The sequence below is a fragment of the Cydia strobilella genome, chromosome 22 (genome assembly GCF_947568885.1).
Source record: "Cydia strobilella chromosome 22, ilCydStro3.1, whole genome shotgun sequence".
NCBI classification, from domain to species: domain Eukaryota; kingdom Metazoa; phylum Arthropoda; class Insecta; order Lepidoptera; family Tortricidae; genus Cydia; species Cydia strobilella.
This window is the reverse complement of record NC_086062.1, coordinates 8682588-8699255: the sequence shown is the minus strand read 5'-3', so window position 1 is coordinate 8699255 and position 16668 is coordinate 8682588.

The window sequence follows — 16668 nt, the reverse complement described above, 5'->3', positions numbered from 1 at the left end:
TTTTAGTATTTGTTGTTATATCGGCAAGAGAAATACATCATCTGTGAAATTTACAACTGTCTAGCAACCACGGTTCATGAGATACAGCCTGGTGACGGACAGACAGACAGCGGAGTCTTAGTAATAGGGTGCCGATTTTACCCTTTGGGTACGGAACCCAAAAAAAGATGTCTTACGTAACACGATTATATCACTAATTAATGAAACAATACACTCCTTTTTTTGGATAGTCGCGAAATAAAGAGTAACTATAGCGACATCAGTTTTTCAAAATTCGGTTACTTTTGTCCATGACTCTTCGCTCAAACTTTTATACCACGTCGGTGGCAATCAAGCATACGGCCCGCCTGATGGTAAGCAGTTACCGTAGCCTATGGACGCCTGCAACACCTGAGATATTACACGCGCGTTGCCGACCGTAATACTCCTCTCCCTCGTTCAAACTTCGAAAAATGGATTTCATGGTTGTAACCCTATAGTGTTTAAAACAAATTAAAACTTAAAAAACCCTTTGGGTACGGAACCCTAAAAACCAATAACAACATCGCGCATATTTCTTAATAGAATCAACAGTGGATTCAATTGTGTTGTAAATCAACTCACACTAGCGCATTTGTAGGCATTTTATCCACACATTCAAAAGGAGGACCAGTTTAAAATGATCCATGGGTATACAGAGTGATCTTGTTATGTCTGATCATACTTTAAGGGGTCAATAATATGATGTTATGTAGGTAATAATGAACAACGTTTACTATTGGGGACAACTCCGAAAACCCATAAAGAAATTGCTGTCGCATACATTTCGGCAAATCATATTATCAAAGAGGATATAATATTATAGAGCGGTACTGTCATAGTCAATTTTGTAGCCACAGTAAATACACTGCCATCTATCGACACACTTTAAAACTAAAGATAAAGATTTATAAAAATACGATAAAATGTATTTAAATATGGATAAATGATTTTTTTTCTATGCATTAATTATTTTTATTATTTTGACCCATGTTCTTTCACTGATATGCGTTAAAATTGTTAAGTAACAAACGAAACCGTCAACGCCCTCTATACGAGAGTAGGCCAAAGCTAGCAGCGACATCTGATCGAGAATCAAATTTTCATGATTTTCGAGGCACGTTTTTTCCTTAGACTGTATCCATCTATTACGGAGTTATATCTATCTTTGATATTATTATGTCAGTGTATTCTATGGAACACCATAATTCTTTTTTCGCGACGATAAACTTTAATAAAACATTCCTTGTAGAAAAATATAATTTGACCTACACGAAAAAGTTTTTAGCTATATTTTAAAGATAAAAGTGCCTAACTATTTATTTACCTACGTTGCTGAGAACCTTGGATATAAACCTGTGACATACCTGTTATATTTTCGATTTATTTGTGACTTTTTATGCCATTCGAATAAATATAGCTATTTATGCAACAAGTGCGGAAAGTGTATGATATCCGACGAGTGGAATTTGGAGGAATACGAGTCGGAAATCATCTTTACGCACGTGTATCATACAATGTTTTACAATGCATGTGCTCAAAAAGTGCGTTACCTCCGGAGCCATATCATGCGGAAAGTACTACTTTTCCGTTGCAAAATCCTATATTTGAAAATGTTGAAATAGATAAGTACATATATTTGAAAGTACTCTTTTGGTTTTTCTGTTCCTTTTTTCAATTAATTCGATGAACTTAATACTATTCTGTTTTTTTAATCCGTAGACTAAAATGACATTTCATGTTGTACTAAGAAATGTCATGTCTTACACATGAAACGTCATTTTTGTCTACGGAATAAAAAAACAGAATATAGAGTACCTAGTTCACAAGGACATAGAACATTAGTCTTCTCATCTAGCATCAATCACGTATCAAACTTATAACAAGTACAAATAACATTAAACAACTGCAGTATAGTATTACTAGAATCTTCTAGATGTTTGCTACAAAGCTAATAAACTATTTTTTATATTTTTTTATATTTTCTAATAAATTATCCTAACAGGAACGTCTATACATTATTATGGTAACTGCCATTAAAAAATGACACTTTAGAAACATCATATTGACAGGAATCCCGACCGGATGGTTCATCATCATCATAATAGAAAGTTCTACATGCTACTTGCATCATATAATAAGTCCTATAGCCAATAATGAACTAACCATTCTTAACTCTTATTGCTAAGACGTTAAGGTCCATCGATGGCCAGTATTGTAGTTGTGTATACTAGTGTGTATGTGTGTGTGCACTCAGACGCTTGCACATATTGTTTGTAAACCGGTTACGCGAACTTGCTCGAGACGTCTGCCGTTTAGGGAGTGGATACGGTAGAGGCGGAAGCGTTAGCGTTTTTAGTAATGGTGACAAACAGGTGTACTCCATAATAATTGGACATCAAAGTAAAGGGCGCTACCCACTCCGGTTAGAATTTTCTTGACAGCGAAACAATTCCACAGGGCCATATTGAGGCGTTGAATAACGTCAGAGACTAAAATCACACCATAGGTATACACCCGGTTCAAGATAGAGCGGCTTGGAAAGCACTGGTGAAGAGTATCCATATTAGTCATGAAGATTGGACAAAGAAGAAGAAACAACAGTTATTTGGTATACCAGGAAGCATAGTTGTGGTTTAACTTTTATGCTTACATTGAGACCTGAGTAAGCGAAAGGTTTACAAATTGAACCACAAGCGTAGCGAGTATTTAATAAAGTGTACTCCTGCCGCCAATTATAACAAAAACCGGACAAGTGCGAGTCGGGCTCGCCCACCGAGGGTTCCGTACTTTTTAGTATTTGTTGTTATAGCGGCAACAGAAATACGTCATCTGTGAAAATTTCAACTGTCTAGCTATAACGGTTCATGAGATACAGCCTGGTGACAGACAGACAAACGGACGGACAGCGGAGTCTTAGTAATAAGGCCCCGTTTTTACCCATTGGGTACAAAATATCTAATCGTGAAAGAATAGAAATTGATATTCGATGACGGATTAACGGGTCTACCGCGATTTAATTTTATTATTTTACCTTTAATCCGATATTTCTGCTAGGTTGCACTAGCTGTGGTCACGGAAGACTGGCGTCCCAGCAAAATGTCAACGGAGATATTGGTAAACAAGTAAACAACACTAAACTACCCGAAACTAAATATGTGTACAAAGAGCGTAAGTATAATGTGTTATTATACCTACACATTGAATTGAAATGAATGCTATCAACTGTTTATTCTTCAACACCCACAAAAGTAACCAACCTAAAACCCAAAACTCGCTAAGCTAAAATGAATAGTAACTTAAAATTTATATCAAATGAAACTAATGGTTAAAAAACAATTTGGCCCACTGTATTTAAGAAATAAAAAGACCCTTCCCGAGCAATGTGGTCTAAAAGACATTTCCGCCCCGCTACCGCTTATGTCCGTGGTCATTGCAGTGTCAGTGACACGCGCCCGCGCAGCCTTCGGCGGCTGTTTAGATACTCCTGGATCTTATGGCCCCGGCACCGACTATTTGACTACACTTACAAGCAAGCTCATTCTATATTTACCCTGTTGTACTATGTTTGTGTCAAAGGGTGTAGTTTGTACACTTTGTATACTTGGTTGTACAAGTACATCTATCTGGAGGACAAATCTGTCAATTTTTAGGGTTCCGTACGTGTTCCGTACCCAAAGGGTAAAAACGGGACCGTTTTGCTAAGACTCCGCTGTCTGTCTGTCCGTCTGTCACCAGGCTGTATTTCATGAACCATGATAGCTAGACAGTTGAAATTTTGACAGATGATGTATTGCTGTTGCCGTTATAACAACAAATTACTAAAAACAGAATAAAATCAATATTTAAGTGGGGCTCCCATACAACAAACGTGATTTTTTTTGCCGTTTTTTGCGTAATGGCACGGAACCCTTCGTGCGCGAGTCCGACTCGCACTTGGCCGGTTTTTTTTAATGGTATTAGAGTCAAACGAGCACAAGAATCGCCTGATGGTAAGCGATTACCGTCGCCCATGGACACCTGCAACACCAGAGGATTTGTAAGTGCGTTACTGGCCTTTAAGATGGGAGTACGCTCTTTTCTTGAAAGTTTGAAGGTCGTGTTGTTGGCAAACGGCCGTCAATCTGCTGTCGCGGGGCGAGGTAATTCGAGTCGGGGCGGGGCGGTGCGTGGCCGTACTGTATGATAATACTATTACTTATTCTGTGTCTTAACTAACGAATTGATCTGTTTTTGAGATCGTATCTCGCGACATATAAGTAGATGCACATTGCAATGCGAGCTTTTTTGTATTGATTTCTACCATTACCATTATTTCTAAAGGATAGAGGTTAAATTAAAATCTTCCAAACAATACGATTGCTAGCACAAAAAGACCACACATTTTATCCCAAGGGATCTCATTGCTCTATTAATACACTCCATCTAACCGTACAGTACATCTGTACATTCGCGTTTCCTGCGTGATTACTTGCGCAGACGCAACCCATACAAAACGACTTAACTATATCTCATTCCTACAAACATACAAACAATTATAAACCTTATAACAATAATATAAAGTTCAAAATGGTAAACACATTTTTGTCGTTGACTGTGTGACTTATGGCCTTTTTGTTTTGAAGTCTATGAACCGGCACCTATAGCCTAGGGATAAATATACGGAACACTATTGTAGCTTTTTGTTCTTAAAAGACATAAGTCATTATTTCTAAAGGATACTTATACACCGTGCGCCTTAAATATAGTGACTATATAGGTATAGCTAGCTATTAAGATTTTGTTTTTAACTAACATAGCGGTTACACTCACGTGTTTTTAGCGTGAAACATGTCGCGCGAGTGACTAAAAACACGTGAGTGAAACCGCTATGTTAGTTAAGTTAATATGTCTCACGATAGTTTAAATTCGATTTTGTTTTTCTAAAAAAACAAAGAAATAGGTGCGAGCGGGAGAACAGCGCTGTGCAGTCGCCAGACTCGCGGCACAAGTTGAGTCCCCGTGCCTATTGTCGCATTTATATGATAACTATAATTCTAAAATGTCATATAGTTAGTTATACATATTTACATAGTTGTACACTGCTGCAATTTAAGCTTATTGTACCTACCTATATAGTGTTTTTTTTTCTGCGACAATAAATGACTTACTTTATTTATTTTATATTTTTGGTGTCCTATGTGTAAAAGTTTGTGTAAATAAAGGATTTCTACTAAAATTACGTTTTACTATGATGGCATACACGAGTAAATATTTTAATATTTACATACTTACCTTGCTAAATACCTACAAACTATACAGTAAAATAAATAAAAATGAAAAATAAAATTACATCTAACACAAAAATTATCTTACAAAAAAGAATTGTAAATTTTTGACATTCTAATTCTTACTCTCTATATTATTTCGAATTTGACATATTAATTATTATTATTTTATACATTATTTCAATTTATTGGATCGTGGTTTCATTGTTGAAAGTTTTGTTTTTAATGTATTTACTAACACATAGCTATAACGATGATACTAACAATAATGTATGGAGTTTTGAACGTTCCGAAATAGATATTTTTTTACAGATCAACCTAGCCCCAAACTAAGCCAAGCTTGTACTACGCAATTGCTGTTTAAAGATTTTTTTTCAGGAAAGGAGATTAATTTTGCTCAATAAGTATTATTTCTCTAAATGAGTAATATTTTTTTTTTTAAGCTCACGGTGTATAAGCCATAATAGAACCTGTTCAAACTTAATGCCTGTAACTCGTGACGGTTCTAAATGACGTATATATCACAACATCACCCTACTATTGTGCCGTTTTGGAACTGATCCCTACAGAACGAGTTCTGCAGTGCGTGATCCCGATTTGACCTGGGACTGGGATAATGGGAATGAGAAATGCTTATCCTGTTAAAGGTGGGGTGAATACATTGTTTTATATTTTATATAATTGCGGTAAAATAACCATTGCTTATACTAATTTAAGTCAATACAATTTTGGATTTTCTTATATACAGTATAATCAAATACGATGCTAACAAGTAACTGTCAATTTTTGTTTTTGTGACACATTTTTATTGCTGACTGTACTTCTTCTCATTTGCATGTCTATCGAGTACTTCTTGAGACCTTTCTAATGAGCCTAAATTTGATGTGTTTGTGTTTTTCCATCGAGGAGTTCCTTTGGCTACCTACCGGCTGCATCATCAGAATACCTCCATGTTAGCATATTATTGCAGTGTCATCGGAATTACGACAGTACTCCAAATTTCAACTGAATCAGATACCGGGAACTGATTCAAATTTTAGTTACAAGATTTGAAGCACTATATATACATACAAAGCTATATACGCAGTGAAGCTAAATAAAATTGTGTAAAAAAACAAAACACGCTTTGTTTGAAATAAAGGCTTCAGAAGAAAGTCACAGGGTCGAGCGAGACTCGAACACTCAACTCCAAAATATCAGCTGAGCTGAGCTCCTTTTTTCAACAGACACCTTAATTTGAACTATTTCTAAGTATTTTTTTGTGTACCCTAGACCACTGCTTTGCTGCCTAATTTCAAGAATGAACACTGCTTCCTGTTTCTTAGTAACGGTAAAAGTGCATTCTATACCTAATATATATCTTAAATTTAATTTACTTGGCTGGCGCGATGACCCAAAATGAGTCTTGGCCTCTGAGCACGCCATTTTGCCAGGTCCAGAGCGATATCCCGCCAGCTTTCGCCGACGCCGAGCTCACGGAGATCCGTCTCCACTCCATCCGCCCAACGATATCTAGGACGACCAACAGGACCAACACATATAAATTTCATAATATAACTAAACACTATTTTGGCGACAGAACGGCGTGGCTCCGCTGAATCGTCTGCTCTTGTGTCGGATTCGGTAGTTTGTCCCGGAACCTCCGTGACGACACCGTTCGGCCAGAAGTCGGCGCACTCGATGGTCCCCTGCAGCGGTCGCGGCACGACCTGATATCTCACCATCCAACCGGGAGGAAAAAATGGCTCCATCGTAGTTTCCCGAAAACATTGAAGCTAGGATTAAGTAATACATAAATACGACTCGAGTATGTAATGTTTCACGTAAATTATCAATAATCATATAAACCGAATAGAATAGAATAAGATTTTATTCGTAAGGATAAACAAACATTACGTAAAAAATATGCAAAATGTTTATGTGAATGTGGGCAATTCGAGTTAAATAACATGATACTGATATAATTCTTAATATTTTGTAAAGAAAATGAAGTCAACACATTGAAGATTATGCCTACAAGAATGTAGGACGTTGACTTCTGTCCTTAAAGACACGAGACCCTATAGGCGCATAATCGCTCAAAGTCCAAATTAAATGTCAAGAAACAAACATGGCTACTGTCACAAAATACTCGCGAGTATAAATACTCGTATCTGCATGTCAATCGACTGTCATTCGAAATATTTCGATCTATTGTAGACCTTATAACAATGAAATAAGATTTAAAATGCTTACCGATGTTCGATCTTATTTTCTGTACCAGTGGTCAGTTGGACAGCTTAAGATCGACAGGTTAAATATTAAACAAAAATGATGTAAGTACAGAAAGTAACAAGGTTAAATTTTAAACTTATTACCTTTCATTAGGGTTGAAATTTGTCCTTTACTTGGGTTGTTACGTTATTTTGGAATTTAAAAGTGAAGTTAAGCCGTGATCGATCGGCTAAAATGTTTCTTTTAATACCTACCATAACGTAATTATTAATTATTCTTTTTCTGGCTGAGTAATTGATAAAAGCCATTGAATATGAAACTAGAATTACTAGAAGTGTTGTCTTAAGAAGCCCTGCAATTTTTTTCATTGAGATTTTAAGTTTTTAGACCAGCCTATAACTGAAAATCCTGATAAGAGACCAAAAGACAAAACTTGCAGCTTTTCTATAGTTTTTTTTTTTCAGTTCTCATCTCAGGAATGTCCAGTAATGCAACTGATAAAAGCACAAAACTTACAGTGCGACATAAAATAGTAGAAATCAAATAAAATGGAACTACACCATACTAAATTGTTGCCCCAAATTGTTTTACACCCTAAGGGGTTTCATGTAGTATAATGTCTCAGTGGGTCACCAATCAGTTTCTTCAGGGGTCCGGTTCTTAAAATAAAATGACTATCGCGGTCCGTTTCTCCTCGAGTTTATTAAATAAGCAATAAAATAAAATAGGTCGGCGGTCCGAATGCGGACCGCGCTCCGCCATTTGGTGACCCCTGATGTATAGTATGTTGAATGCAAATAAAGAAATGAAAATGAAATTAAATGAAAGTTGCTATGTTTAAGCATTTTACGTCAAACAGTGACAGTTACGTAGGAAGTGGCGCCCTCAATAATTTTCTACAATTTCTTATCGGACTATAGCCTGTAATTCAATCAAAACATCCTTCAATATATCACTAATCACTACCTATCGAATGTATTGTTTCATTAATTAGTGATATCATCGTCTGTTACGTAAGACATATTTTTTAGGGTTCCGTACCCAAGGGTAAAAACGGGACCCTATTACTAAGACTGCTGTCTGTCTGTCTGTCTGTCCGTTTATCTAAGGGCTGTATCTCATCACCCGTGACAGCTAGGCAGTTAAAATTTTCACAGATATTGTATTTCCGTTGCCGCTATAACAACAAATCCTAAAAACAGAATAAAAGGCTCCCATACAACAAACGTGATTTTTTTGCAGTTTTTTTGCGTAATGGTACGGAACCCTTCGTGCGCGAGTCCGACTCGCACTTAGGCGGGTTTTTTAAAGTCGGAACTGGTACATGATACACGTAAGTCGTGACCGCTCCCGCATTCCCGTTGATTATTATCAGGCTGATTGGAGTTGGTAGTCTTGGTAGTAACGGTACTTGGAACAGGTATTTATCATTTATTTATTTATTGTATTGTCATGTACATAATCATCATCATCATCATCTCAGCCGATAGACGTCCACTGCTGGACATAGGCCTCCCCCAAGGCTCGCCACTCCGACCGATCCTGTGCCGCTCGCAACCACCGAATTCCCGCGACCTTCACCAGGTCGTCGCTCCATCTTGTTGGAGGCCTACCGGCAGTTCGTCTTCCGGTACGCGGACGCCACTCCAGAACCTTCCGGCCCCACCGGCCATCAGTTCTGCGAGCAATGTGCCCCGCCCACTGCCACTTAAGGTTCACTTAAGGTTATGTACATAATAGGTTTTACATAATATAAAGTCAGATCATGACACCCTGTAAGGGCACACAATAGTAATATTATTCTAGGCTAATTACATTTACTTATTAGTAATCAATTTAAATTAAAATAAAATAAAATAAATGACCGCAAATCTTAAAACTAAATCTAAGAATATATTGTCAAAAATAATTATATTGGTAAATGATTAATTGAATTGATTTGTCAGTTTATTATTAATAGTTATTATTTTAATTTATTTAAACCTAGTATCACTTTATGTATCTTTGATATGGGTTTCTTATATTAGTACCCTCCGACTATTTAACATATTTTGATTCATTTACCTAAAAGTTGAAAATTATCGCTTTTTTGCGATAATTGCGCCCATTGTCTAGTTGTACCCTAAAATCTATTATTTTTTCTACTTATACCGCTTGAAAATAACGAAAACTGGCCCAACACCTTCGCTGCGGCAATTAGTATCTCGTAATTATAATTAATATTAATTAACCAAACTTTAGCATAGTTCTAAGGTAAGTGATATAAAAAAACATCAAAAAAACAACTTATTTCTTGAAAGTCAGTTAAAAAAAAAACGTCATTACATCCACATTTTTATTGTGTCGCTTAACTTCTAACTAGGTTAATTCAATTCGACCCTCATAGGAAATATCTACCCTATTATATAATGATTATATAACATAAATACATACATATAATCACGCCTATTTCCCGGAGGGGTAGGCAGAGACCACGGATTTCCACTTGCTACGATCCTGACATACCTCTTTCGCTTCCTTCACTTTCATAACATTCCTCATACACGTTCGCCGGTTTAGGGTGCTCTTGACCTGGCCTTTCTTCAGGATTTCCCCGATCTGATCAGAGAAAGTCCGCCGAGGTCTGCCCCTTCCAACTCCCGTTTCTACCTCTCCCTTATATAACATCTTACTTAATACCAAAATTGCAAAATCTGACAGTTGGATTTACCCGAGTTGTTCATCAAATCGTACTTGTAAAATCCCAAAACAAGTTAACCTATATTAAAGTAAAATTCAGAACGCCGGGACCCATTTACAATAGATTTATTAGGGTTCCCGCGGCCCTCCGTAAATTTACTCCGGTCAGCTGTCAAACATGTCAAACTTTGACAGGCGACTGAGCGGTTTTGATTTAAACGCGCGAAATATCTGGGAACAATTGAAATATTGTGATATCGGAGTTATTTTTCGGGGTTTGGTTGACTTTCAAAACAGAATGTTTTGGTCAATGTTAATTTAACTTTGTACTTACAATAGGATAAGGTATACATATTATGTATGTCTGTAAATAGTTTATGTATGTAGCTTCAGATACCATAGTTAAAAATATAGCGAATTTAAGTTTTTCATACAAAACTTGTTTTTGCTCTATTTAGTTTGTTTTACAAAACTGGAGCGATATAAACTAATTACAGACCTTGATATACCTTATGTCATTGTATGTGCAAAGTTTCATTACAATCCAACCCGTAGTTATAAAATAAGAATGAAACTCCGTTTGTATGGGAAGGTGAAATTCGGCCGAGCTTGCTGGGGACTCTTAAAGGGTTGCCGGTTTAAGAAGAAGCTACTTAAAAGTCTGCAAGGTACTCTTATATATTACGTAGGTACTGATTTCTGGTTCCTGCCCAGAAAATTTGAATACCCCTAATCCGTAAAATCTACAAAGTCATCATAACCCTAAGACGCCTCGAGTGGCATTTTCAACACTTCAAATACCCTAAGCCTAATCCTGACATTCCTGACTACATTACACTGTCAACCGACCACGACAAAAACCAGAATAACTTGAACCCTCACTACATACTGTTTCTATGAACGTCGCGGTCAAGTTACAAAATCCAAAACAAAATACAAACACCGATAACTTTGACCCCCGATTACAAGCACAGTATGGATCATTAAGAAAGTATGGATCAAGTTATAAAAGACATGCACAACGAATTGATTGACAATTTTTAATCCTTATTACAAAAGCATAAGATCCAAAGAAATTCAGTCAGTTAAGAGCGTTGATGTACAGCAGCGTTCGAACCAGAGAAGCTAGACCCCTTGATTGCAAGCAGAGACTACTAACTTGAAGATCAAGTTATATTGAATATTATAGTGAATAGATGAACAGTAAATAATAAAACCGCATTAACCGCCCGTGTCATTACAAATTCTAATATGGCGGCCATAGATTATAGAGTACATTAGACGGAAAGCTTTGTGGGCTTTTGACATATTTATGTCCGTATTGAAAGAGGTTTAAGTAAATCATTTAGGTAGGCATGATGTTTTGGAATACATGTAACAAGTATAAAAGTACCGTTAGTATAGTTGTATAAGTGTTGGTATAGTTATCCCGAATCCGTATATGTAGCGTCATTGCTAGCAACATATATCCTGTCCAGCGCCACAGAAGGCCATCATCAACTTAATTTTAACTTTATCAACTCAAGGGTTCAATTCAAAACAAAACTAAAACTTTTAGGACTTAGGACAGAATTTCGAAAACGATAAACTATACTCATACTCAATGTCAATCCTGGCCAATCAAAGGCCCGGAAGAATGTACCCGGAGTGAAATTTATTATATCAATGTAGATTCTTATAAATTGACATTAATGTAATTTGTATTGTAATCATATGTTGTGAAATAAATATATCTTATCTTGTCTTATATATAATAAATTTCATTCTGCCATATATATTTCTCTATGGCTAAGAATTTAAGCTGGCCGTCGGGTAAACATGTTTGGAGAACGCCAAAATGTGAAATGTCTACCAGGGGGCTAAAACATTTCACATTTGTCCTTTCCGTTTGGCAAAATGAGTCAAGAACACAAATTATACCAAATAATATAACAAATAGTCCTAAGCGCGTGTGGCAGCCTACTGGCTTTTTACACCGTCTGCGGTGCGCGACGCGTAGGTTCGAATCCGAGGTCACGCGGAGAGTTCAATAGGCCTTTTTTTTCATACCATATCGGTGACAATCAAGAATGCGGCTGATTGTATCGGTCAACGTAGTATCTGGACGCCAGCAACTCAAGGGGGTTTTACATGCGTGTTGTTGACCCTTTAAAAACCTGTACACGCTTTATTTAAAGATGCATACCTACTTATATAGCTCGTAAAACCTCGGCAGGAGCTCATTCCACAGCCGGAGCGTCCGCGGGAGGAAATTCCTCTTAAACCGCACAGAGTGCAACCATTTAGAACGTAAGGTTTTAAATTCAACAATCTGTTAGTATTTAGGTATTAAAGTTAGACGCCTAGCGTTCTGACTAGATCATTCAGAAACCCCTAATGCATAATCTATGCCTATTTGTATGCTGGAGCGTCGATGCTAATGGCACCGCAGGAATGCAATTCCCATTGCATAACTGCAAACTAAACTGATGACCGGGATCATAATGCTATATTTTTACCTCTTGCTATGACGATGCGAGATGAATTCGGCAGTAATATCGCGCTCCAATAGTGCTACAGTAATCAACGGTGGTGCCCAGATTTTTGACATTTATAGCAGTAATCTCGCGCTGCAATATGGCAGCAGAAATGCTGGTGTAGCCTGAGACGGTACATTTATAGCTTATTTTTATAAAGCGTTCTTTGTAACAATCTTTAGAGGTTACATTTACATATGTCTTCCCTTTATCCCTGCGCTAATAAGCTGCCTTGATTTAAGAGCTAGGAGAATAACATAGGCAGGCCAATTAGTTGCATCTTAGATTAGATATCAACAACAGCCTGTAAACTACAACACAATATATTAGTCGAAGACGAAGACTCAGGATATTGCAAAGCAAATTGTACCGCTATAACGCTTTAAGGGGCCCACTGATTATCAGTCCGCCGGACGATATCAGCCTGTCAGTTAGAACAATAATTTGACAGTTCCGAACAACTGACAGGCCGATATCGTCCGGCGGACTGATAATCAGTGGGCCCCTAGAATTAACCCAACGTTAAAAAACCGGCAAGTGCAAGATGTACTCGCCCACCGAAAGTTCCGTACAAATTTAACTTTTTAAGCAAAAAAGTAAAAAGTAAAAATTATTGATTAACCAAGGAGAATTGTAAATACAGTATGCAGATTATCGACGACTTCCACACTAGGCTATGCCTGTATCGTAAAAGTCAGCTACATGCGTAAATTACCAAGTACATAACAGCGGTTTAAAAAAATCAGATACATAGTGTATGCAAACTTAACAATACAATTAACAATTATACAATTAACTACTTACTAAATAATACAATTAAGGAAAAAGGTTATGAATTCCATGGAGGCTTAACTTTTCGTTTATTTTTACAAATTTATAGTTTTCATGTTTTTCCTTTACTTTATAAATTATAAATATTATAAACAATACTAAAATTACAATACTAATTATAAATTATAAACATTATAAATAAATTAGAAGTACCTACCCTATAAATTTTGATTTCCTTGAGTTCGAAATATACGTTTTTTGCGGCATAAACTGCCGTATCTTTTTATACAAGGGTTCCGTTTTTTCCTTTTGAGGTACGGAACCCTAAAAAACGCATATTTACATTGCCCATCTTTATCTCTCTTAGACAAACCAAAACCTCAGCCCTTCTAAAGTGCCCTTTTTTGCTAAAAAACGCTTAAAAAGTACCCTAATCCGAGGAGCAATACAAATGAAAAATAGGATGTTAACCGTGGGTCCGTGGCCCACAAGTCGGCTGTGCCACGAGATAAGAAGCGGCGGAGACGATCCATCAAAAACTCCAGAAAAGAACTTGTTGAGCCGTCTTCAACGAAATTATTTTTAATAGTAAGTGTACATTTACGTTTCATGTACTAGTAACTACGCGCCTAAAGGACGACTCACGTTAGACCGGGCCGCGTCCGGGCCAGGGCTTCCGCCGCTTAACTATGACAGTTGACCGGTAATCACGTGATGATTTCCATAGAAAACGAAGCGCCGGAAGCTCCGGCCCGGACCCGGCCCGCTCTAACGTGAGTCATCTTTAATGTGCGTAATAAAAAAAACCGGCCAAGTGCGAGTCGGACTCGCCCACCGAGGGTTCCGTACTTTTAAGTATTTGTTGTTATAGCGGCAACAGAAATACATCATCTGTGAAAATTTCAACTGTCTAGCTATCACGGTTCATGAGATACAGCCTAGTGACAGACAGACAGAGGAGTCTTAGTAATAGGGTCCCGTTTGTACCTTACGGGTACAGAACCCTAAAAAAGAAGACATGCAGACATAATAAACACTGTACGCTAAAATAGGATCCCCTTCAGCATAATTCCGCGGCAATCCGTGGCGTTGGTTTTCAGTGGGTTTACGAGTAGATTGACTTATTAAATATGCAATTGCTGCTCCGCAAACTTCTAAGCACAATGGCTCAGTTAACCAACGAGGAAGTTTTATCGTTATTTGAACAATGTAGGGGGCACCTAATTTGCCTAATGGGTCTCAGTTCGCGAAGGTAAGTGTATGCAGGCAAGCGTGAGTCGTGTTCATAACGACTTATGAATTTTGACCTAAAAATCATATTTAGAAAGCTTTCCGGCCTTTACCCTCTTATTCAAGAAACTTAGCACTATGCTAAATTTTGACTAACACAATGTCAAAATGAAAAATAGGAACAAACGATATATAAACTATTGTTAAGGGCTTATTAGTTTTGACAGACGTTAATGAATAACGCCATTAAGTTATACAACTCGATTGGGTCAAAAGTGTAGAAATTCAAAATAGCGTTTTATACCAGACATTGAGGTCCTTTAGACGTCGCATTTTGTCGCAGTCGGAATAAAATGCCGAAATTATAGTTAGCGTCCATATTTTTTTTTATTATGACAACCCATTCCTTTTATATTACCCATATATCTCTTTTTTTTGTCCTATAGCACATTTATTTAGAGCATGTATAAATAATAGATGCATGTAGAAACAGGCTTCTATTAAGCAGAAACACTAAGATCCGAATTTACAAGACCGTAATCCGACCTATTTTAACATACGGATGTGAAGCCTGGATACTAACTTTGAAGGAGGAAAGTAAGCTGCTGGTGGCTGAGAGGAAGATTCTCCGCAAAATCCTCTGTCCAACGCAGAGACCCGATGGCAGTTGGAGAATCCGCAAAAACGCCGAAATTGAACAAGTAGTTGCTGAACCAAACATCATTGGTGTGACAAAGGCGCAAAGGCTTCGGTGGGTCGGCCATCTGGAGCGAATGGGAGACGATCGGGCGGTGAAAAGAGCGTTTGAGGGAAAACCGACAGCACGCCGCGTGGTCGGGCGACCTAGGTACCGATGGGTGGATGTGGTGGACGCTGATTTGCGCGAGCTCCAGGTCCAAGACTGGCGAGAAACTGCACAGGACCGGGATCAGTGGCGACCTGTCGTGTTGGAGGCCAAGACACACTTTGGGTCGCTGCGCCAGAGGAGTAAGTAAGTAAGTAAGTAAGTATAAATAAATAAATAAATAATATGACATTCTATACAGATTGACGACTCCCACATTAAGCTCAAGGAGGCTTGTGTTGTGGGTACTCACGATATACAAATATCTGTGCTCATCACACTAATAAATGACCTTACCGGGATTCGAATCCAGGACCGACGGATGTATGACGACCAACATTTATTAGTAAGGACAATACAGGTTGCACCTAATTACCCTAATGGGTTCGGAAAGGTTCTATGCGGGCAAGCGTGAGTTGTGGATTGGCTATTTTGCTATACAGGGGTGTCCTGTAGTGAATAGAAATGCAGTACTGATCAAAATCACACACGGGTTGCTTTTTAGGGTTCCGTATCCAAAGGGTAAAAACCGGACCCTATTACTAAGACTCCGCTGTCCGTCTGTCTGTCACCAGGCTGTGAACCGTGATAGCTAGACAGTTGAAATTTTCACAGATGATGTATTTCTGTTGCCGCTATAACAACAAATACTAAAAAGTACGGAACCCTCGGTGCGCGAGTCCGACTCGCACTTGGCCGGTTTTTAACCCATATATGTCCACTGGGTCGTTTTCGAGGGACTGAATAAAACTCACTAATACACATTAAGGGGCTACCTGAGGTTTTCATCGATTTTTGACAAGTTTTAAATAGTATCTCCTACTTTTGCACTCAAAGAGAAGGCAGAGGACCGCGAAACATGGAAATTGCTCCACCGACAAGAGACTTACTCTTAAGTATATGATGATGATGACTTTTGCACTACATATAGAATTATAAGACAAGCGGCTATCGGTTCTTCAATCTTTTATCTCCATTTTTGTCTACCGGATTGTGAAAAAAATGAATACTTATTTATTTATGATTGTTTTAAACATTGTCTAAAAAAAACACTTTTTTCGTATCTCGATTGCTGTGAAAGATCTTACTTGTACGAAATCTACATATTTGGGTTCGTCTTAGACGTCTC